The following is a 16654-nucleotide window of genomic DNA, read 5'->3' on the forward strand; positions in this document are numbered from 1 at the left end:
GATGCCATAGTTGTCATTATGGAGGATAATGCTATGACAGGAACTGTTCGTGGGAGAACAGTGGCAGAGGGAAATGGAATCACCAGAAACATACATAACTTCAAATTTCTGTGTGGCTTAGTGTTGTGGCATGACATACTGTTTGAAAGAAATGCTGTAAGCAAAAGACTCCAAGGTGTTGACCTTGATATATCGGGAGCAATGGAACAATTGGACAAAGCAAAGTCATACCTACAGTCTTACTGGTCAGATGAGGGATTTCAAAATGTTCTGAAGAGTGCACAGAAGTTGGCAGAGGAACTTCACACTGAAACTATTTTCCCACCCATTCAAGAATACAAGAGTCACTGAAGAAGAAGATATTTGATTATGAGGCACAGGATAATCCTATAAGAGACCCCAAAGAACAATTCAAAATGTAATTCTTTAACCAGGTGTTAGATTGTGCAATACAGTCAGTTGAAAAACATTTCATGCAGCTCAAGGAACACAGCAATATATTTGGGATGTTGTATGATATTCCAAAACTCCTCGCTATACCTGAAGAAGACCTACATCAGCAATGCAGGGCACTAGAGACAGTGTTGACACATGATGACATGCACGATATTGATGCGAGTGGTTTAGGTGATGAAATGAAAGCCCTTTCAAGATACATTTCAGCAGGAACAACTCCAAAGGCTGTTGTGGAATATATGTGCACATATAAGTTGACCACCCTCTTTCCAAATGCTTTTGTTGCTCTGTGCATACTTCAAACACTTCCTGTAACAGTTGCCAGTGGAGAACGTAGCTTCTCCAAGCTGAAGTTAATAAAGACACATCTACACTCCACAATGACACAGGAGAGGCTCGTTGGCCTTGCAACCATCTCGATAGAGCATGAGCTGGCCCAGACTGTGGAACTTCAGGAAGCAGTTCAAATCTTTGCAACCATGAAGGCACAGAAAGCACCACTTTGATTATTCAAACAGATAAAAATGCCAGTGTTTACTATGCAGACAAGAAAAGTTACATTTGCTGTTCCGGCGTTTGAAAGTTAAGTGTTACTTCAAATTTTTGAACAAGGCATTTTAAGTTATTAGTTCTCCTTTATTGGGGTAGGTAGCAGAGCAGTACCATGAGAGGAGAAGAACAGGAAGAAAGCAGAATTGAGACCTTTCAAAGTTTTGGCCCAAGCAAGGGGGCATAGGGGTGTCATTTGAGCTCCCCGCCTCAGCTGCCAAAATGTTGTGGGCCAGCCCTGAGCAATGTGCCTGAATTTTCAGGCAGATAGCCTGGATGAGCTAATATTCTGTTCCATTTAGATTCCTATATCACATGTATGTGAGTACCTTTCCTGTTTTATCATCTATGAACTTGTGACTCTGTATGTTGGCAGCACTAATGATATCAATGATACTAGTAAATATATATATTCTGGTATGAAGTTAGTACTGTTTAGCTCTGTAGATACTGATATGCCCCCATCACCAGCGTTTCTTAGTACAACCTATTTATCCTCACAACACCTCTATGGTAAGGATATTATCCCCATTTTATAGGGGACAACTGAGGCACAAGACAATTGTTACGTCCCAAGGTCTAGTAGGAAACTTATGACAGAACTGGGACGTCAGCCTAGATCTCCTGTATCCTAATCCAGTGCCTTCACCGCAAGACAATCATTCCTCTATCGATTTATTTGAATGATGAGTATATCTGCTACCCGGGAAGGTGGAGACAGACTCCTCTAAAGCCACTGTAGTTCTTCTGGATCAGCTGTTAAATAGTGCTGGAGAGGAATGCAATCAAATCCCTCCTCCCAGGGATTAAGAAAATTGCTTCAATACCGCCCCACATCTTCACCCGCCTGGGGATCAAAAGAGTCATGATTTGTGTTGTCTTGAAGTTGTGATGGTTGTGCTATCAAACCAAGCTAGCGGCAGTCATCTTGAGTGCAAATGTGCATTGTGGAAAACTGGAGGCTGCAACAAACAGATAGCTCAGTAAGAGGGAAAAAAGCCAACCACCCTTCTGAGACAATAAAGTGAACTTCTGCTTACCCCTGCAATACATTGGTAGGAGGGAACCCTTTTATTTACGTTTTAGTGTTATACCAATTTTTTTTTCTTTTTTAAATGGCAGAAGACCAAGTAAAAGCTCCTAAAAGGCCTGTATTCTCTGGGGTGCTGACCTAGTTTTTGCACGCTGATGAACATTCTGAAATGTTTTTATTATAGATATATTGTAACAAGAAAAATCATCTAGTGAGCCTCGCAATATTTGGGGTTTTTAAGTCATGCAAAATTATGCTTAGCAACTGCACATCAGACCTGGAAAGCTTATGTAATTCCAGAGAATGAGGGTGGGAAATATGTTGCGGATTACGATTGCTAAGCAAACAGGTATAAGGAGGAGTTCATTCTGCTTAGGTAATATGCTATAGTTGCAGGAATGTAACAACCACCACCACAAAAAGGAAAATTAGTGTATGACCAGGCTAGCAGTAAGCTTCTTACGGTGCTTTCTGTTGTAATGACAGCAAACTTCCAAGGGCTCTTCATTGTACACACACTGAATGTTTAATTTTTAATCAAACTCAAGTCTTTAAAGTGTGCTTATGTCAGAAAAGTGATGTTGTAAAATTAGCGCCTTCATAGTCACCTGATCTGCACCCTGTGGGGCAAATCCTGACTTGTCTTCCATGGCCACAACAGGCCCAGCCTGCAGCAGAACGAGGGCAAGATTTGGGAAGTTCATACCCAAGGAAGTCTGTACCCCCTGTGCACCATGGATCCTAGCTGGGTCACACTTTTAAGCTCTCTAGTCACTCTTCTGTAAATATTGGAGATCTTTGTAACAGTAGGAGCTGAGTTTGTTTTGCTATGCACCACTCTCACACATAGCATACCTGGATATGTTTCTTTGCATTATGTAAGATTCTAATTACTAAATCTGATTCACTTTGGTTTATGGTTAAAGTTAGAACTAAAACGAGATTTTAAGCAGTTAACACTGCTGCTCAATAAGCACAAACCAAGTCTCAGTTTGCTTCCAATCATGGAAGAACTCAAATTAGACTGCTCTCCAGAGCTCTTATAAAGTCTGCTTTATTTCCTACCTGTGGCATCTCAAACCCTCCCTTGTTTTCTATAGATAACATTGACAGAGACCCCATACTGTAACTCACTCTTCTTGATACAAGTATTTTGACAGGAAATCCATAAATTGCTCCAATCAATATTACTGATTCTACTTTTACAATACTGAATCTACTAATTGTTTCTCTCAGGAGAGATACCAGTACACTGCTCAAGGAATTTGTTTAAGGACTCTGTTTAATTTCTCTATCCTTTTGTATTACTCACATGTGTATTTTGTCTCAAAGATAGATTCAACTCCCTTTCATGTTCTCTAGATCACTGTGTTAGTTGGGTCTTTATTTTCGGAATATATCTACTTTATCGCAGTGGATTGGAACAAATGGTTTTCAGGCTTTTGGGATTCTTTGATTAATGTTTTTCCTGAGGCAACTGGGGATTGTTTTTGAAAAATACACTTGGCAGCCAAGAAGGATTTACTTTTTAAATATTAAGTGAACTCTTTTTTCCCCTCCTTATGGTTTCTGGGATTTTGATTTTGAGTTTTTGTTGTGTGTGTATCTGAGGTTTTAGTAAATGTTCCAGTTACCCAAATAGGATTGTCCAAGGCCATTACAGTTATCCAAGTTGTGAGGGTATTTGTTACCATAATACACTATCATGAAGCTCACTTTAAGGATCCCTTCACTAAACCTGAAAGAATATAGCAAAGTATTAACACATCCATACATTGTTGGTTGTTGCTTTTCTGCTGTGTCTAAATAAAAAAATAAAAATTAAATACATAAATAGAGATATCCTATCTCCTAGAACTGGAAGGGACCTTGAAAGGTCATTGAGTCCAGCCCCCTGCCTTCACTAGCAGAACCAAGTATTGATTTTGCCCTAGATGGCCCACTCAAGGATTGAACTCTCAACCCTGGGTTTAGCAGGCCAATGCTCAAACCACTGAGCTATCCCTGTTGTGTAAAGAAGGGCTTTCATCATTTCTGTGCACCCGCCCCCTTCCCTGTTTAACTACTTTGGCTACAGACTTATCTGCCAACATTATTATATGAGCTATACTGTGCAATATAACTCATGTAATGTAGATTCTTCTTCAAGTGATGGCCCCTATTTGGTATTCCACACATGGATGCGCATGTGCATCAGGTGACTGAGTCTGGAAGTGTTTCTTAGCAGTGTCCATTGACCCACACGTACGTAGTGCGTCCCTCATGCTCACAGACAAGAGTATAATAGGCAGTGTGGATGGACGCCTCTGCAGTTCCCTCTTACTGCTGCTTGGCCTGAGTCAGAACCCTTGTTCCTTCATGCTCTTAGCTTTTACTACAGACCTTACAGCAGCACAGCTGTAAGTCTCCTACGTAGCCGCTCTATGTCGATGGGAGAGAGCTCTCCCGTCGGCATACTTAAGCCAGCCCCAACAAGCAGCAGTAGCTATGTCAGCAGGAGAGCGTCTCCCACTGGCGTAGTATGGTTTACCCTGGCACTTTTATTGGTGAAACTTATGATGGTCAGGGGGGCTGTTGTTTTCACACAGATAAAAGTTTTACCAACGAAAGTTCTAGTGTAGACATAGCCTAAGAGAGAGACTACTGTTGCTCTAGATAGTTGTATATAGTTATAGATAGTAGATTTAGAGTGGATAGTTGAGTTAGCGAAGTTCTTTCCTCATTTGAGGACACACACACACCCACCCCTGGGACTATGCCCCAGATTCTGGGATTTAAAAACTGTGTCTCCTGCCTGCGCTCGTTATCCGTGAGTGACAAGCTCCAGAGGTGCCTTTATTGCCTCGGTGAGGCTCACATCACAGCTCACTGCTCCAATTGCAAGTCCTTCCGCTCCAAACCTGGGAAGCTTGGGAGCTCCGCCTCCATAAGTTTTTAACAGAGGAAACTACGTGACTGTGTGCACACTTGGATCCAGGACCATCGGACCCCCCTGTATAGCAGCTATCACTGACCATCCCCACAGTTGCTTCTTCTTTGCCGGATGAGGTGCTTATTTCCCTCTCGCGCTCTCCGCCGGACGACCACCGTCAATGCCAGGACTTGCTCCAGTGGACTTGGGGATTCACTAGGAGGAAGTTCAGGCCCAGCACCATAAGCTCCTAGACATTCTCCAAGCTCAAGGGCCCTCTAGGGGGGCACTACCTATTAACAAGGCCATTCTCCAACAAGCGCGGGCAGTGTGGCACACCCCTGCCTCCTGTGCCCCCACACCTAATCGGGCAGAGAGGAGGTATTTTGTACCTGATATTTTGTGCCCCTCATCCAGCTCTCTTGTCATCCATGCAGCAGCAGAGCGGGCACACCAGCACCCAGAGAAGTCGACCCCTCCGGACAGGGCAGCAAAGCATATGGACCTGGTAGGGAGGAAAGTACATTCCTCGGTGACATTACAGTTCCAGATCGCAAACTGTCAAGCTCGGCTAGCTAAATATGATTTTAATAATTACACTAGACTAGCAGAGTTAAGGGACAAGCTGCCACCGGACCAACAACAGCAGTTTCAGGCACCAGTAGATGAGTGGTGCCTGGTCACCAAGGTGGGCCTCCAGGCAGCTGTAGATGCAGCTGACATGTCTTCTCTCTCGCGTGCTCAACAGGGGTTGTCATGCGCTGGGACTCATGGCTCCCGTCATGCAGCTTCCCCGCGGAGGTCTAAAATATGACAGAGGACCTCCCCTTTGATGAGAACAAGCTGTTCCATGGCAAGACAGACAAATCCCTTCACTTGTTGAAGGACTCCAGAACACATTATGGTCCCTCGGGATATATACCCCGGCCCTGCAATGCAGATAAGAGAGGTAGCTGTTCTGTCTGCGCCCACGCACTCCCTACCCAGCCTACTACCAACGCCAGCAGGAGGCTTCATGAAGATGGCACCACTCTCAATGACTTCCCTGAATCTGCCACAACCATCTCCTCAACCCTCTTCCAGGAGCAGCCAAAACCTCCCCCAATGCCACCCTCACTGCCCCATATTGTCTTGGGGGGCTGTCTTTCCCTAGTCGCCCCAATTGGGGCAAGATCACCATGGACAGTTGGGTACTGGAGATCATCCACCATGGATACTCCATAAAATTTCTGCCATTCCCACCACATGAGTCTCCCTTGGGAACTCTTTCCATCAACACATTCTCCAACAAGAAGCAGACACTATCCTCCTCACTGGGGGCATAGGCCATGTCCCACATCACTACACAGGATGAGTCTTCTATTCCCCATAGTTCCTCATCCAACACTGTCTCTAGTGCCCTGCACTGCTGATGTAGGTCTTCTTCAGGTATAGTGAGGAGTTTTGGAATATCATACAACATCCCAAATATACTGCTGTGTTCCTTGAGCTGCATGAAACGTTTTTCAACTGACTGTATTGCACAATCTAGCACCTGGTTAAAGAATTAAATTTTGAATTGTTGTTTGGGGTCTCCTATAGGATTATCCTGTGCCTCATAATCAAAATATCTTCTTCTTCAGTGACTCTTGTATTCTTGAATGGGTGGGAAAATAGCTTCAGTGTGAAGTTCCTCTGCCAACTTCTGTGCACTCTTCAGAACATTTTGAAAGCCCTCATCTGACCGGTAAGACTGTAGGTATGACTTTGCTTTGTCCAGTTGTTCCAGTGCTCCCAATATATCAAGGTCAACATCTTGGAGTCTCTTGCTTACAGCATTTCTTCAAACAGTATGTCATGCCACAACACTAAGCCACACAGAAATTTGAAGTTATATATGTTTTGATGCTGACTTATCTTTCACTTATATTGCTTTATTGGCCTGTGATGGGGGCATTTGCCTTACACTGGCCCATAAGGGGTTGATAGAACCCTAGGGAAGTTGTGCAGGAGCCAGCCAATTAGAGAGGGGCTGTGAGGACCAGCCAATCAAGGCCGGGCTGGCCCTTATAAGAAGAGCTGCAGGGCAGAGCAGTTTCAGTTGCTCACTGGAGCTCAAGGAAGGAGAACTGGCTGCCTTGCAGGTAGAAAAAAGCTAGCAACTTGAACAGAGCAGTGCTGGACAGGATCAGGGGAGTAAGAGTGCGCTCCTGGCTGACTGCTAAGACTGGCATGCTAAGGCCCTGAGATAAGGGCGGAGAAGGTGTGGGGGCTGCAGGGAAGTGGCCAGGGAAATAGACTGTGGGTTGGAGGGGACGCAGCATGTGGCTACCATCTACAGGGTCCCTGGGTCAAGACCCAGAGTAGTGGGTGGTCCCAGGTTCCCTCCCCCCACATCACCACTGAGGAAGTGGCCAGACAACAGGCTGCAGTTGCCACTGAGGGAAGTGTCTGGACATCAGACTGCAGTTCCCCCGGAAGGGGGGAGTGCAGAGTGTGGCACAGCCGGAGGACTGTATCCTGAAGAGGACAGTATGATCCTTGGAATGACACGGGTCCAGGAGCAGAAGTGACGGTGGTGAGACATCACCAGAAGAAGGCACACTGGCTAATAGAGCTAATCCCCAGGACAGCCAGCAGGAGGTGCTGCAGTGGTGAGTTGCACCCCATCAAATGGCCATATTCTGGCTATATTTACTAAGCTATCCCCAATAACTCTCTTCAACTGAGGGAATTTAGCTGTGAGAACATGTGTATAAGGTGGATTTAAGGTTGCTGCAACACCACAGAGCTGCCTTCTTCCCATGCCAAATGTTAGAAAACGGGACAATAAATGTTAATATTACAAGAAAACACAAGCCACAAACTCATAAAAATAAGGAAAATAACCACTAGGGTGTGGCTTCATGCACAACACAACCACCAAGTCTTCCCTCCAGTGCTTCATTTGTGCCAGTGCTTGCCAGTTTCTGAGCCCCAGCACCTCTAGGTTTGGCAGTTCAAAGCCCCAGCATCTCTGGCTAGGTCTACACTACGGGGGGGGGGGGGGGGAGATCGATCTAAGATACGCAACTTCAGCTACGTGAATAGCGTAGCTGAAGTTGCATATTTTAGGTTGACTTACCTGGCTGTGAGGATGGCGGCGAGTCGACCGCTGCCGCGCCGCCGTCGACTCCGCTTCCGCCTCTTGCCGTGATGGATTTCCAGAGTGGACAGCAGAGCCATCGGGGATCGATTTTATCGCGTCTTCACTAGACGCGATAAGTCGATCCCCAATAGATCGATTGCTACCCGCCGATCCGGTGGGTAGTGAAGACGTGCCCTCTGTGCTTGCTGTGTCAGTTATGAAAGTAAAAAATATTGCTTGAGCCTCGGTGCCTCTTTCATTACAAATTAAGCACTGCTTCCCTCTGCATTCACAGTGATCGTTATGGGGACCGGGAGCATCACAGTACCTTATCCCCATCTGCAAAGTATACTTCTAAAACTGTTTTTTAATAATGTAATAAGGAGCTTGTCGGCCTGTCTTGGGGTTTTTATTAGTTATGGATCATCAGCAATTTGTTCAATGTTTATACAAACATATAAGAAGACATGATCTTTGCCCCAAGGATCTTACAAGGATCTTACAACCACAAAACAGTTCAGAATGCACCAGGTGATCATGCTCTAGTACCATTAAAAAGTCCATATTTACCACTCATTACCAGCAGAATGTTGTGCACATATTGGTAAAGTTCCTGCAATAACCAGGAAAAACACACGCTTTGGTGTGAAGCTAGGCACTAATGAATTGTGTGTCAAGAAATTCAAATATAGTTTGTCACATAGAGAGATTAAATCAGTTCCTGGGAGCTACCAGCACATTTACAGTATTTCCTGTTCTGACCAGAGAGAAAATATTGTGGTATCTCAGATAGCACAATGAGGTGAATGTTGACTTTTAAACGGCAAAGATTGTAGCCTTAGGTAAGATGAAGTTCAGACCAGGAGTGGCAGAGCCTTCCCAAAAGTGGGGGGGCTAGGGGCCCCTGCCACCTCCCTCTCTGTGGCCCTGCTTCACCCCCTCTGCCCGAGGCCCACCCCTGGCCAAGCCAGAAGTCGTAGTGGTCTGGGAGCCGTGGACTCTCCTGCTGCCTGGGGTGGGGGGCTGAGAGCAGCCCCCAGCCCATATACCTGCCCTGCACCCTCCACCTGGTTAGATCATTTCATTCAATAAGCAAGGGCTTAAAGAGAAGAGCTACCATGTGTGAAGAAAAAGAGGGAGCTAGTTCTAACCCTAAGTGCCATCTTGGATATTTTCAAAATATATTTAAAAAAAATCAAATAAGCTAGTCTCTGCAAATAAATCCAGTAGTAAAAGAGCCAGTACTGTAGGGCTAGCTGTTCTGAGGATCGAAAAAAGTTGCAAAAGCATTTCTGAGGTTATGTAAGTTTATTTTGGCTGCCCAGTGCTCTCTTATTCCAGATGTGATGCACAATGATTTAACACGTCTGTCTCTTACTTTGATGAGAGAACTCCACTGGAGGCAGACGACCTTCCTATGTATTTTTGAGTTTTTAAATCCATAGCTCAGATTATTTGTGGAATATGTTATGTAGCGCTTGATGTGCCAGTGAGTTAAGACCTGTTATTAGTTTTGTGTTTGGTAGCTGTGACGCTGAAAAGGGGGTTGTAGTTAGGGCTGTTGATTAATCACAGTTAACTCGCATGATTAACTCAAAAAAATTAACCACGATTAAAAAAATTAATCGCAATTAAGTGCAGTTTTAATCGCACTGTTAAACAAGAGACTACCAATTGAAATTTATTAAATATTTTGGATTTTTTTCTACATTTTCATATATTTTCATATATATTTTCATGTATTCTGTGTTGCAATTAATATCAAACTGTATATTATTTTTATTACAAATATTTGCACTATAAAAATGATAAAAGAAATAATATTTTTCAATTCACCTCATACAAGTACTATAGTGCAATCACTTTGCCCTGAAAGTGCAACTTACAAATGTAGATTGTTACATAACTGCACTCAAAAACAAAACTATGTAAAACTTCAGAGCCTACAAGTCCACTTAGTCCTACTTCTTGTTCAGCCAATCACGAAGACAAACAAGTTTGTTTACATTTACAGGAGATAATGCTGCCCTCTTCTTATTTACAATGTCACCAGAAAGTGAGAACAGGCATTTGCATGGCACTTTTGTAGCCGGCATTGCAAAGTATTTACGTGCCAGATATGCTAAACATTTGTATGCCCCTTCATGCTTTGGGCACCATTCCAGAGGACATGCTTCCATGCTGATAGCACTTGTTAAAAAAAATAATGGGTTAATTAAATTTGTGAGTGAACTCCTTGAAGGAGAATTGAATGTCCCCTGCTCTATTTTACCTGCATTCTGCCATATATTTCATGTTATAGCAGTCTTGGATGATGACCCAGCGCATGTTGTTTGTTTTAAGAATACTTTCACTGCAGATCTGACAAAACACAAAGAAGGTACCAATGTGAGATTTCTAAAGATAGCTACAGCACTCGACCCAAGTGTAGTGGGGTGGTCACCTCGCTCATGCCCTGAAGGGTTTAAAACAGCCCTGGGAGAGGACTGGGGCAGGGGAAAAGCTAGGCTGATTGGGGGAAAGCAGCCACAATTGGCCACGGCTGGTCCTATAAGAGGGCTGAGGGCCAGAGACTGGAACACGCACTCTCTCTAGCTTCTTGAGGGAGAAGGACCTGGCTGCCTATAAGCTGAGAAGGGTACCTGAGGTAGAGCAGTGCTGGGGAAGGGCAGAGGGAGCTGGGGAGCTTCAGCCTAGAAAAACCCCAGGCTGCAGGCCTTAAAAAGGGCCAAATAGGTACTGGGGCTGCAGAGGGGCAGCCCAGAGATAGGTAAAGGCAGCAGGTCCTAACCCCCTTGCTGATGATGAGTGGTTTACAGACTGCAGTCTGCCCCAGTGAGCGGGGGCTAGATGATGACTGGCAGTAGCCACTGAGGCAAGGTGGGTTTACAGGGTTGGGGGTTCCCCAGGGAGGGGAGACCCAGATTGGGGGTTACTGCTAGGGCAGAACCCAGGGCAAAGGACCCCAGGTCCAGGAGGGACATAGGGCCAGCGGCAGGCAAGACACTGGTCTGCAGAGGGCGCTCTGGTCTGGAAAGAGCTAATTCCCGGGATGACTAGGAGGAGGCGCCACACCAGTGAGCGTCGCCCCGCCACACCAAGGTTTAAGACTTTGAAGTGCCTTCCAAAATCTGAGAGGGGTGAGGTGTGGAGCATGCTTTCAGAAGTCTTAAAAGAGCAACACTCCGATGTGGAAACTACAGAACTCGAACCACGAAAAAAGAAAATCAACCTTCTGCTGGTGGCATCTGACTCAGAGAATGAAAATGAATATGCGTCGGTCTGCCCTGCTTTGGATTGTTATCAAGCAGAACCTGTCATCAGCATGGATGCATGTCCTTGGAATGGTGGTTGAAGCATGAAGGGACATATGAATCTTTAGCACATCTGTCACATAAATATCTTGCAATGCCAACTACAGCTGTGTCATGAGAATGCTTGTTCTCTGCAGCTGCTCTGCACCTTAGAAAACCAGTCCACTTTTTAAAAGACATATGTTTATTCAGACATGCAACTTTACAGTCAGATACACATATTGGACCAAATGCTGCCCAGGAGTCTACTCGGGTCTGCTCGAAGACTATAAGGTAGCAGAATTTGGCCATTACAGGAAAAGGTATATTGGTAAGACAACGTACGTCACTGGCCAACATTTCCAAAAGTAAGGCAATGCCAAGTTCTTCCCACAGGTGCAGTCACTGTGCCATGTTGCACATATCTATGAAGGCAGATTTTAAGCAATATATACAAACTGCAGTACGATACAATAATTCAAAATAATGCCATCCCCATGAGGTATTTTTCTGAGGGCATGAGGCATCAGAGAGGTTGAAATTACTTTTCCAAGTCCACTCAGTAAGGCTGTGGAGCCTACATGGCCAGATTTCCAGCTTTAACCACTTAGCCCATGCTGTGTGGGAAATTTAATTTTCTATGGCCATATTTTTGTGCCTTGCAAATCTCATCCATTTATGTAAAGAGGAACATATTGCCTGCCTGTTATACAAAAAGCTCAAAACAAGCTGCTCTAGCAATTCTACTGATGCTGAAAGGGCCTGGGCAGTGGATCTAGCCAAAACCAATGGGGAACTGTTTAGACACACACTAGGCCTGGCACCAGGTCATCATAGTGGCCAAAGTATCCTTAAAATCCCAGAGCAGTTTGGATGCCTTTTACAGTGAATTAGCCAGGACTCCGTGATCCAACATGGTGCACTTGTCTGTTAGAATGAGCATCTATTGGGCAGCCCTCCCATGAGTGCAGAGCTGAAGGCTTTCTGATTTCAAATATGGAGCTTCATGAATGCCAGCTAGGATTGGATTTACCTTTCTCAGTCATAAATGCTCTGCCTGGTACACCTTTTACCACAGAAAAATCAATAGCTGTCTGTATCAAGCTGGCAGCTGAAACAATGAACTCTGTTTTCATGGATTGACCTGCTGAGAAAGTATTAAGTGTGTTTTACTAACTCCCTGATGCAGGTGGCTCCTTAGTCCATGCAGATATAAGGGAGATGGACTTAGCTAGCTTAAGAGAGAAGACTGGATCCAATAGTGCAATGCAGGCTACCTGAGGATTCTACATAGTTTTACACAAGAGGGATGAACCGTGTCTGATGTGAAAACTCTAACTTTGAATTTCCTGATGTTGGCTAATTGAATTAGCCCATAATATTGCACTAAAATAGGTATTTGCATGAATTAATGCAATCGTCCCCAAACATTTTTGTCTGTACCCCCCCCTTACCTGTTCTGTACTCCCCCAGGAACCATGCTCTGGAGCCAGGGGCCGTGGTCAGGAGTGGGGCCAGTGCTGCAGCTGGGGCCTCAGCTGGGAGCAGGGCTGGGAGCCGGGGGCCACAGCTAGAAGCTAGGCCAGAGCTGTGACTGGGGCAGAAGATGAGGCCCAAGTGAAGCTGGGGGCAGAGCAGGGCTGGGTGGCGCTCCCTCCCTGCCCTCCATGGGGACTGGTCCAGGCCCTACTGGGCCCCCCTGAACATTCCTTTGCAGCCCCACAGTTTGGGGACCACTGAATTAATGTTTAGTCCTTGTGCTGTTCTTAAAAATATATTGGAAGGAATGTGAAAAGTGCATTCTGATGGGATCTCAAGGTAGCTAATTCTTTGACTGCGTCTCTTGTTGAAAATATTTATTTCCTCTGTTTTGGTTTTCCTCTTGATTGTTTGTGATAGTTATCTCTTAAATGCTGTTGATGTGCCCACTGCATCTTTTCTAACCATCTGTTGCCACCTGCTGGTGATAGTATTGAGTTGCCAGACTAGTGTGTGATGGTTTCCAGTAGAAAATGTATGCCATACTGTATATAACTAGGGGCAATCTGGTAACCAACACATGGCAAATATACAAATTACTTTTCAAACAATCTGCCTTCTGTTATCAGATAGCACCATAATCTACTGTCACCAACAATGCCATTTTTCACATATTAAACTGAATTAAACACTGTTAAGGTGTTCTTGGTTTACAATTATATATGAAGTAAACAAGCTTCTATTACACCTCTACCTCGATATAACGCTATCCTCAGGAGCCAAAAAATCTTACCGCGTTATAGGTGCAACCGCATTATATTGAGCTTGCTTTGATCCACCAGAGTACGCAACCCCACCGCCCCAGAGCGCTGCTTTACCAAGTTATATCCGAATTCGTATGTTAACGGGTCGCGTTATATCGAGGTAGAGGTGTATTTATTTCTCAGCTCTTATCCCCCTTCATTTTCCTGACAGTATAGCCAGTTACACTGGCTTAACGCTTTTATACGCAAACACACGCACTCAACCTCCCCACCTCTTAAATGATGGATTGCACTGACGATCCATGTGAATTAAATAGCCTGAGTTAAATCATGTAATAGAAGTGGTTGGAGACAAAGAAACCTACCCACCCCTTTCCCCTGCACTGTTTGAAATTATCTTTATTCCTTTTTTAATTTCATTTCTGGTTCTCATGTCAACCAATGACATAGATGAAGCTACCATTATAGCCTCGTCTTTCTGTACCATTTCTTCTCCTCCGTCTCCCACTATAGTTCAGGAAGTGACTAGATGCAAGTGTGTGTATATGAATTCTTAATGTTTTCTAAGTCAAAGTCTGTGTTCTCCAGCATTCCACCAGAAACATTTAATAATCAGGCTGAAACCAGTTAACTTGTAAACTGATTGATTACATTATGCTGGTGCCCTTATGCAGAGAAGATTTAACTTCAATACCATCAGCTCATTGTTGGGGTTTTGAACTCGGGCCTGGTATTATTAACAGATTCAGATAAAAATGTAAAATCCTAAATTCGGACAATGTTGAGTTAAAATTTTTCTTTATAGCCTGCCTGGATGGGACCCATCACTCCATTCTATTCACTTGCGTGGTTAAAGCATGTGTTGCTATGGCACTTTCAGCACCCTAGGCCATGGCTCCATCTGAGATTGGGGAGGCAGTGCTGAGAGACCAATATCTCAAAGACCAAAAGGCTGAGGTTAAGTAGGTGTGGGAATAAGTCAGAGCAGGATTTAGCTGTCTTCTATTAGCAAATGATTTTTGTAAAGCATCTTGAGGCTTTGAAGCTGAAAACAGTTTTCTTAGCAAAGTATGGAAACCAGGTGTTGAATTGTTCTCTCTGTAAATCCAGATAAATTCCCACTACTGCTCATTTCACTCCTGTCTCTTTAGTTTCACCAAGACAATAACTAGTCATACTACATTGTTAACAACAAACAACTTTTATTTCTGTCAGTGCATATTTAAAAATCAGAGTTCAGCTGGCCTGAGCTTTTGGAGGGGAATTTTTTGAATCCAGACACTCTGCCAGCTGAGCTAAACTCCTTCCTCACCCCCCTCTTCCATTCAGGCTGTGGGTCCTTAAAGGTCTTTTTCGAGAAAACTACTTTTGCAACATCCTTCAAATGTGGACCTCTGACTTTCAGCCAGTATGTTGCAGCTAGATATCCCACATACAGCAGTTTGCTCCAGAAATAAGGACTCTGTTTTCAGGTTTACTCAGCTGCATGAAAAGTAAGCCAGGCTGAGTGCATAAATTTTCTGGGCCACTTACAAATTCCATGTCTGGCTGATTCCAAACAGAACACAATAGTATAGCTAGGCTTTTTGGAATGATTGAACCTTATGTTATCCCAGACCTATAATAGGCATAAGACAATGGTAACTTTTTGACTGCCTCTGTTTGGGACTGAACCTGCCATTCCTAGCTTGGATATGCAAGGAATGCTTGGACAGACAAAATGTGCATATCTGAAGCTACGTGGTTAACATTCCAGTGATATCATCATGAATTTGTATCTGTGCAGTGTTACGCTGGGGGTTGGGTGGAACCTGGCTGAAGCTGGTGGGTATAATAGCCACCCTTCATTGGGAGAAGCCGTTAATAGTCATAGAGGCATAAAGTTTAAGACCAAAAGATCATCAGGTTTGACCTCCTGTATGTCACAGGCCACCAATACCACCCAGCACCCACACATTAAATCCAGCAATGGAAATGAGACCAAAGGAAATGAGACCCATAGGAGACTAGACTACTATGTGCCACAGGCAGATAATAGGAGGCACTGGGGTATCGGAGGGTCTTGCAATGGCAGGGAAATGATTAAGTGAGCTATACACAAATAATCCTGGCAAGTGACCCACATCCACACACTGCCAATCGGAGTTGGGGGAAATTCCTTCCTGAACCAACTTATGGCAATGAGCATGTGAGCCAGAGCAGCCAGCCAAGCACCTGAGAGCGAGAATGCTCGGTGCCACCTCAGAGCCCTGGCCTGCCCTGCCTAGGGTGACCAGATGAAATGAAGAAAATATCGGGACACAGGGGGAAGGATGGGGGGCAAAAAAAACGAGTGCTGCCGGCCGGCCGAGATCCCGGCAGCACAAAATATCAGGACAAAAATCGGGACAAACAACTCAAAATCGGGACGGTCCCAATTTTATTGCGATGTCTGGTCATCCTAGCCCTGCCCAGTGTCCCATCATGACCACCCCGATGTTTCAGAGGAGAGAGGTTAAAAAAAACCTTCCATTGGAGAAAAAATCCCCAGTTAAGCTGCTTTTGGAGTAAGAGAGCTAAAACAATAGGAGCCACCAGCCTACGGTGACCAGACGTCCCGATTTTATCGGGACTGTCCCGATATTTGCTTGTTTGTGCCGTGTCCCGACCGATGTGCGGTCAGGACACTGGACAAACAAGCAATTTTGCCCTCCTGGAAGGGCTCTTGACCCCCCCCCCCGACTCCGCTCCCTCCATCCCCCATTGGCTCCCTTCCCAAATCCCCGCCCTGGCCCCGCCTCTTCCCCATGCATGTGGCATTCCTCCTCCCTCCCAGGCTTGCTGCTGTAATGGCGGGGCAAGTTTGGAGGGAGGAGGTGGTGGCCGGCTTCCAGTTCCTGGAGCTGGTGAGTAGGGGCACTGGGCGGGCAAGGGGGGCTGGCCAGGGGGCTGCTCCCCCAGGAGGTAGACGGGGGGGTGGCTCCGGACCCCAGCAACGGCGGGGGAGAGCTGCTCGGGGCTGCACGAGTGGCCATGTAAAGTTTATCGGCTTGGACAGCACCCCGGCTGGCTCCCCGCCCTGCG

This window comes from Malaclemys terrapin, chromosome 11 (genome assembly GCF_027887155.1).
Source record: "Malaclemys terrapin pileata isolate rMalTer1 chromosome 11, rMalTer1.hap1, whole genome shotgun sequence".
Taxonomy (NCBI): Eukaryota; Metazoa; Chordata; order Testudines; family Emydidae; genus Malaclemys; species Malaclemys terrapin.